General features: G+C 40.9%; 1 protein-coding gene and 1 long non-coding RNA gene across 3 annotated transcripts in view; one reads left to right on the top strand and one right to left on the bottom strand.

Moving 5' to 3' along the window:
- Window positions 1–246: 246 nt before the first annotated feature.
- LOC102003895 lies at window positions 247–6666 on the bottom strand. Of its 2 annotated transcripts, none has more exons than XR_261397.2 (3): window positions 5723–6666; window positions 5011–5107; window positions 247–4373 (listed from the first exon to the last, which is right to left on the bottom strand). It is a non-coding gene; the product is annotated as an uncharacterized LOC102003895 (long non-coding RNA). The 2 variants fall into 2 exon arrangements; XR_001234522.1 differs by having other exon boundaries at window positions 247–2923.
- Window positions 6667–6921: 255 nt separating this feature from the next.
- Kif5b (kinesin family member 5B) overlaps window positions 6922–7021 on the top strand; it is a gene marked incomplete in the record, with an annotated part of 46552 nt that continues 46452 nt past the window's right edge. Inside the window, 1 exon segment of the mRNA XM_005387221.2 lies at window positions 6922–7021.

The following is a 7021-nucleotide window of genomic DNA, read 5'->3' as shown; positions in this document are numbered from 1 at the left end:
TGTGTGGGGGGGGGTATTAGCCAAAGTTTACAAATATCTTTTAAATAGGAACAATATAGTCAAGAGATCTATTATACAATATGGTGATTATAGTTAACAATATATTGCATTCTTGAAAAAAGGCTAAGAGAGTGAATATAAAGTATTCTTCTTGCAAAAATAACCACTATGCGAGGTAATCTATACATTACTTGGCTTGATTTAGTCATTCCACAATATACGCATACTTCAAAATACAATGCTGTATGTGATAAAGACAATTTTATTTGTCAATTTAAAACAATGGAAATTTAAACTTGAAAAATGATACTTAGATCTTCCATGATGAAATGAGTAGGTCCTGCCCAAGTACACCGTAGGAAAAATCTTCCAATCTCTAAACATTAATAACATGCACAAATGTTCAGTTTCTCATTTAAATATGTTAGAACACCAAGGTCTACCGTATATTTGAGGAAATTCTCTAACATGAGTGGCAGATTCCAAAAAAAACTAAACATGAAAAAAAAACCAAAAAACCCACATTACCCTTAGACTGATAAGAAAGGATTGCTGGGCATGATGATTCATGCCTGTAATCCCAGCAATCTAGGAGGCTGAGACAAGAGGACTGGAAGTTCAAGCCCAGACTGGGCAATTTAGCAAGACTGTGTCTCAAAAGAGAAAATACAAAAGGGTTAGGAATGTCACTCAGTGCACAGGACCTGGGTTTAATCCCCAGTACTAAAAAAGGAAGGTATTTTTCATGAAATAAAATCATCTCATTAAAAACATCCAGAGAATTAAAATTCATAGAATTTTACATGCACAAACACACACATACGTGCCCAGGTGAAATTAGCACACCCAATAAATTTTGTTCTCTGAATATCTATAGCTATATCTTATATTTCTACTGTATCTTTATCTGCAATAGAAGAGGGAAGAATAAGGTTAAATCTCCCAGAAAGGAGAACAAAATACAAGGATGAAAAATAGGAAAGAAGAGAGAAGTACAGAGAAAGAAGATACTAAAAGCTCTTGGAAGAAAATGGTAAATCATATACAAAACAAATCACATATCTGGACACAAAAATAGGAGCTAGAAGAGTAGTTTTATGCTCTGGTGGATATTTGAAATAAATCATTAAACAGCAGGGGTAAAAAATGAGGCAATTTTTAAACTTCTGAACAAAAAAACCAAAAAGTTGCACAAGATAGGCAATGCAGTCACAGTGCACTATATGGCTAAGCTGCAAATAATAATTAGTCTTAGAGCATAAACATTGCATATTAATTTCACTAAAAATGGTGATAGAAGTACACAGAGAAGATAAAGTGTGTGTGTTGATTCAAAAGGAGGGCAATGAAAAGGAGATATAACTCCATTTAATAATAAATGATCAATAAATTAAGAAGCAGCAGTAGAAAAATATTATTTATAAACATGGAGATAAAGAGCAGGAGAACTACCAAAAGTTAAAGGGGTTGCCCTAGAAGAAAGAAATGAAAATTAGAGTGGATGGAGCAAGGACTTCTATTTTCATTATTGTAACGTCATTTTATTTTTTAAGGTATAAATATATGATGTTTTGATAAAATATTTTTAAAATATGTTCTAAAGAATTACACTATGGTACTAAACAGAGCATAAGGGTTTTCTGCCTGACTTATCCAATAATTCCACACTGAAAGGCCACCTGTGGAAAATGGACTTGAGGAACGATACAAGTGAGATGGGCATAAGTGAGAGACCTACATGGTGAGATCAACATAACTTTAAAATGAACAAATGATAAGAAGGACAGTGAAAAGGCCAGTTTCCAGGATTGAGAATGCAGTGGGAAAACTATTCTTGTCTAAGGAAAGTCGGTGATTGAAGGCTTTGTATCCAACCTAAAGGAATCTGAACCTCTTTGAGTAGGGGAGTTGTAGATTCTTGAGCAATGAAATAATGTAATAAAAGCAATAAATTAATCTGAAAATTGCATGCAAATTGGGGATGTAGTGAGAATCATTTAGGCTTTCTACCACAGTATCTCCAGCCCCTATGTAAGGACCTGGCCCACAGTACCAATTCACCTGTAATTACTGAATGGTCAAAGGAAAAGAGATGGAGGGCTGTTAGGAATCCAGGCATGAAGTAGTGAAGCCTCAGCTAGGACGGGGAACTGGAAAGGAACAGGGCTGTCTTATATATATTTGAAAAAGACAATGCTACCATTTCCTATTCTAAAAGCTCTTTAAAAAAAAACTTGCTTTACATGAAATATAAAACAAATTTTCTTACAGTAGTAATGCTCTAAACAGTGATTGTTATTAGACTCCATCCAACTTTTAAATTTATAACTTATCTAAAATATAGTATAATCTAAGTATTTTTATTATACATGAGGATCATTTGACAGGATTAATTCCAGAAAATAAATATTCAGTTCCAAGTTGTACATCACAATTTTAGTTACTGTATTGCTATGTAACAAATTATTTAAAGCTAAGCTGCTTAAAACAATAAGCATTTTATTACAGTTCATGATTTTTGAGGCCAGGAATCTGGGTAGGCCTCAGCTGGGTGATTCTTCTACTTCAGGAGTGTCAATCGAGATTTCACACTGGTACGCAGCTGGTGGATGTAACGGATGGCGCAGAAGGCTTTCCTCACAAGATTGTCCCTAGGCAGGGATGGCAAGGACAACTGGCTGGAGTGCCCTCACAAGACACTTGCAGCACGGTGTTCTCAGGGCAGCTGATCTTCTTATATGTAGTTAGTGTTCCCAGAAAGAATATTTAAAGAGACCAAGCTGGAAACTGCAAGGCTTCTCAGATAGCACGTACAGTGCCATACTTCTTTGTTTAGAGACTGCACAAAAGTGTGAATATCAGGAGGCATGGTTCATGAGAGGACCATCACTAGAGACCAATTTCTACAGTGGAGATATCATGTCTAGGGAGATTTAAATTGTATAGGTAAAAGTACCACTCACTTTTCATAAGTAAAAGTTATACTAACGAATCTCAAACTATACTCACATAAGCCTACTCCTTCACTAAACAGCAGTCTTCTCTATATTTGGAAGAAAAACATTAACCAGTTTGTAACCAGTTTTTAAATCATTCTTTTTGTTTCCCCTGGTAATATTTCTTAAATCATTATTGCCTGATACATCATTCCTGGACTCATGTGACAGGATAATTCTGAGAAACATTTTGTTTTTCACATTGCATTTTTCTCCTCTCTGATTCTGTGTTGTGAGGATCTTGGTGCTTCCCTGCCTGGGAGAAGTATAAGTGGTGAGTCTGAAAGCACAAGGCTCTTACAAAATGCTTCTTTTCCTGGCTTTTGCTTTCATGGAGCCTGAGTTTCCAGAATGTGTTGTGGAGGAGAAAGGAAGACACAAAAGTTGACAGGCAACAGGTTTTTTTTTGCATGTTAAAAGTTCCCAGAGTTTCACTGTGTGGCCCTTCTATCCACTTCCTTTCTCTCCCCACCCATGCAGCCACCTGTGCCACTTTTTTGGAACTTTTTTTCTTTTCTAAAGTACAATTTGGAAATCATTGCTCTAGACTGACTAATCATTCCTTAGATCTTCTGAGCTGGGGAAAAAAGGGGAATAGTGGAGTGGAGGTTGAACTTCAGCTACAAATTTCCATGTTTCTCTTTTGTATGAATAGGGGATAAACAAAATTGTAGTCACCTTTTGTAGTAACTTTCTTAGTTTGGAAGAGAAGAATGCTGACACTGTACTGATAATCAAAATTAGAGAGCTGAGCAGCTGGAATTAAATGTTGGCAGGAGGAAGAGGATAATTAATTCCATTTCTAGAATGGTAAATTTCAGGTTATAGTATAGCAATCCTAAATAAAGTGGCATATATGCATATGGAGAGATGGTAATGTCACACAGATAAAAAGGTCAGGTTTGCAGATGAGAGCTCAGCAATTGTTGAAGAAAGGATTGTTCAGATTATAAAGAAGAGGGCTAAAGATAGATAAATGTCTTTGTGACATTGTGCTGTAAAGGTTGAAAACTGGTGTACCTGCCACATCCAGCCCACCAGTCATATTTTACTAAGGTCATATTATGTCTAAATTATTATTAAATTAATGACCAATTTGATTTGAGTCTTAAAACTAGGGATTGAAATGAACTCTGAATTGTGCTTTTTCTGGAAAACAGGAAGAGTTTCAATGTTGGGGCCCACACCCTTCTGCAGAGGGAGCTGAGTAGACAATGCTACCTTCACATGGGATTGTTGTCAGTAAGATAGTATCTTATAGACAACTTCATCCTCTTGACAGCAGCAAACATGAAATCAGATTCTCTTCTTGGTCAGATTCTATCCAGGTTTCTCTGAGGTCTGTCTCAGCTAGGCCTCATCATAAGTCTATAAAGACTGGGAAAAAAAAATACTAACATCGTTTCTAACAGCTGAATGATACATTCCTAAGACGACCATAACTCCCTTACAAGTATTTTCCTCAGAAGACTAAGACTACAAAAATTATACATATTATTTGTAGCAGGAAACACTGGAGGATAGGGCCACTGTCTCCTGGCCTCCTTGAGAGGGAAGGAGGCTTTACTTTTGTAAGTACCAGTTAACAAGCTCAGAGGATTCTCCAGACACCTCCTCCCCGCCCCTCCCCCCACACTCTTCCTGCTTTTTTAAATTTTTCACTTCCCTGACTCTACCAGGCCTCAGGTAATCTTCCTCTGCACTCCCTCATTTTTCCTTTAAAATACCCAATTAACTCTGTACAAATGAGAGTTCAGGTCACTCAGACTCTTTCCTACTACAATAGCATATTATTGATTAAAATATGAATTTACAGCCAGAACTGGTGACACTTACCTGTAATGCTAGCACTCTGTAAGTCTGAGGCAGAAGGATTACAAATTCAACCCCTGCCTGTGCATCTAACAACATACACAGAACCTGTCTTAAAAAAGGACTAAAGATGTAGCTCAATGCCAAAGCCTTAGGCTACTCCCCAGTACCACCCCCCATCCCTACCAAAATTCGAGCTTACCACTTTAAACTAGGGTTGGCTTTATTCTTGAGAGGACTAGTGATCAACAGAAGTCAGTTAAGGTGTCAGGGTTAGTTGTTTCCTTCCTTCAGGAAAGCTGACCAAAAAAAAAAGAAATCAATGCTATAAAATGATGAACATCGGTAGAATCTGGAGTTGGAAAGACTTAAGGATATAAACGAAAATTTTGTTTTGGGGAAGGAGAGAGTTGTTTCTTTCTGAAATTATACAGAAGAATGACAGGATATAGATGTGATAAACAAATTAGATGAAGAATAATAGGACTGAAGGAGTGAGGAAGAAAAAGAATTTACCCCTTAGTCATCAGACTGGACTAACAGATAAAGCCAGCTACAAATGAACAGAAAAAAATACTTCTCTCAAGAACATGCTACATCTACAAAGTGTCACAACCTCTTCTGAATGACTCCTGATTTCTTATTGAAATATTTTGTTCTCTAATATCATAGATTATCAGAAATTGCTATGTCAAATTATATTAGTAAGGATTAAACGTTCCACTCTTGTCTGTAGGACATAGAGAAGCCTGGATTTCCAAGGCAGCTAGATAGCTTCAGAAAGGGGTTTCCGAAAACATTTTGCAGGTGTATTAACTACTTTCTAATATTCAAGAAAATTTTACGTTGATGCCTTTATTCATAGTTCTGCTTTGCTTGGAGCCTCTCAAAGCACTGCTTCATTTAGATTTTACCTGAACTCCTTTCCCCGGGTCCTGTGATAACTTCCTCTTCTTTGAGATGCTTTACGGTTCCTCTGATGTGAGCACTTCTGCATCGCAGTGGATCAATCAACGTGAACCTATATAGCCATGGATTCATTTCTGGAGGGGTCTGGGTGCTTGAGTGAGCACAGGGGTCACGGGACGTTTTCACAGTCCAATTATTCATTTTTCAAACAAAACCTGGGGATCAGAGGGTTTCTAATTGTTATTGCAGTTCTTCGATGCACTTCAGTGCTATTTCCATGCAAAGACCCTTTCTGGTATCCATCTCTGAAAGCAGAATGCAAAGTTCACTATGCAGTGGCTTTCTTACACACAAAATCCACTTATTTAAACCTCTCGAGAGCTTTTTGCGGTACAGGTCAGTCAGTCCTGGGGTGTCGAGGTTGGTGAGTTCCGAGTTTACCGTCGGGGCCTGGGACCCCCGATTCCCTCAACATTCGGGGGGCGCTGGGGGCGCTGAGGGCGCAGGTTTCTGCCGCCGCCGCCCCTCTATGCGACGCCAAGACGGCGACCGCGACTGGGGTGAAAGGCACAAGGGTTCTCCACCCCTCCCCGGTTTCACATTTCTTCTGCAACCTTCACTCTTTATGCGAAACTTCCTCTTTCTTACTCCAGTCCCCGCGGCCCATTCCCCCAGGAAGGAGCGCCCGCTCGGACCAGAGCCGCGCCCCACCCTCCATTCAAATCCCTTTTCCTGCCCCCCCAAATGAAAGCAAACCCTTCCTTATAGGAATCTGGTATTGGAATTAAACAAATTGTAACTTTAGACTCTTTCTCCCCGAAAGAAAGTTGAGCGAGTCCAGGCAATGCTGCGGCGGCTCGGGAAGAGTATTCCTAAAACACCTCAGACGAGGAACTTGAGGAAGATTGCAGCTCGCGAGCCGCGGCGCAGCGGGTGGCGTGGCTTCGGCGGCGCGGCGCGGCGCGGGTGCGGATTGGTCGCCTGGTGGCCCGCGCTCCGCGCGCCTGCGCACTCCGCCTCCCGCGCCGCCCAGCCCGCCGCCCAGTGCCGGTCTGCGGCCTCCGGAGGCGTCGGGCGTTATCCGGCACGGAAGCCGGCGAGCTCAGCTCGGCGGGCGGTCGGGCCGGCCCGGCCTACAGCTCAACAGAGGGGAGCCGGGGGCCGCTCACAGGCCCCCCGCAATCTTCCCGATCCCCGCAACCTGCCCAGGCCGGCCGGGAGAAGCTGAGGCGCCCCGACGCCCTGCCCAGTGCCGCCGCCGCCGCCATGATGGAGCGGAAGTGAGGCGCGGGGCGAGGGCTGCC

This window comes from Chinchilla lanigera, unplaced genomic scaffold (assembly GCF_000276665.1).
Source record: "Chinchilla lanigera isolate Chin_1 unplaced genomic scaffold, ChiLan1.0 scaffold00028, whole genome shotgun sequence".
NCBI lineage: Eukaryota > Metazoa > Chordata > Mammalia > Rodentia > Chinchillidae > Chinchilla > Chinchilla lanigera.
The sequence above is the reverse complement of the archived record's forward strand: the minus strand, read 5'-3'. Positions and strand labels throughout refer to the sequence as shown.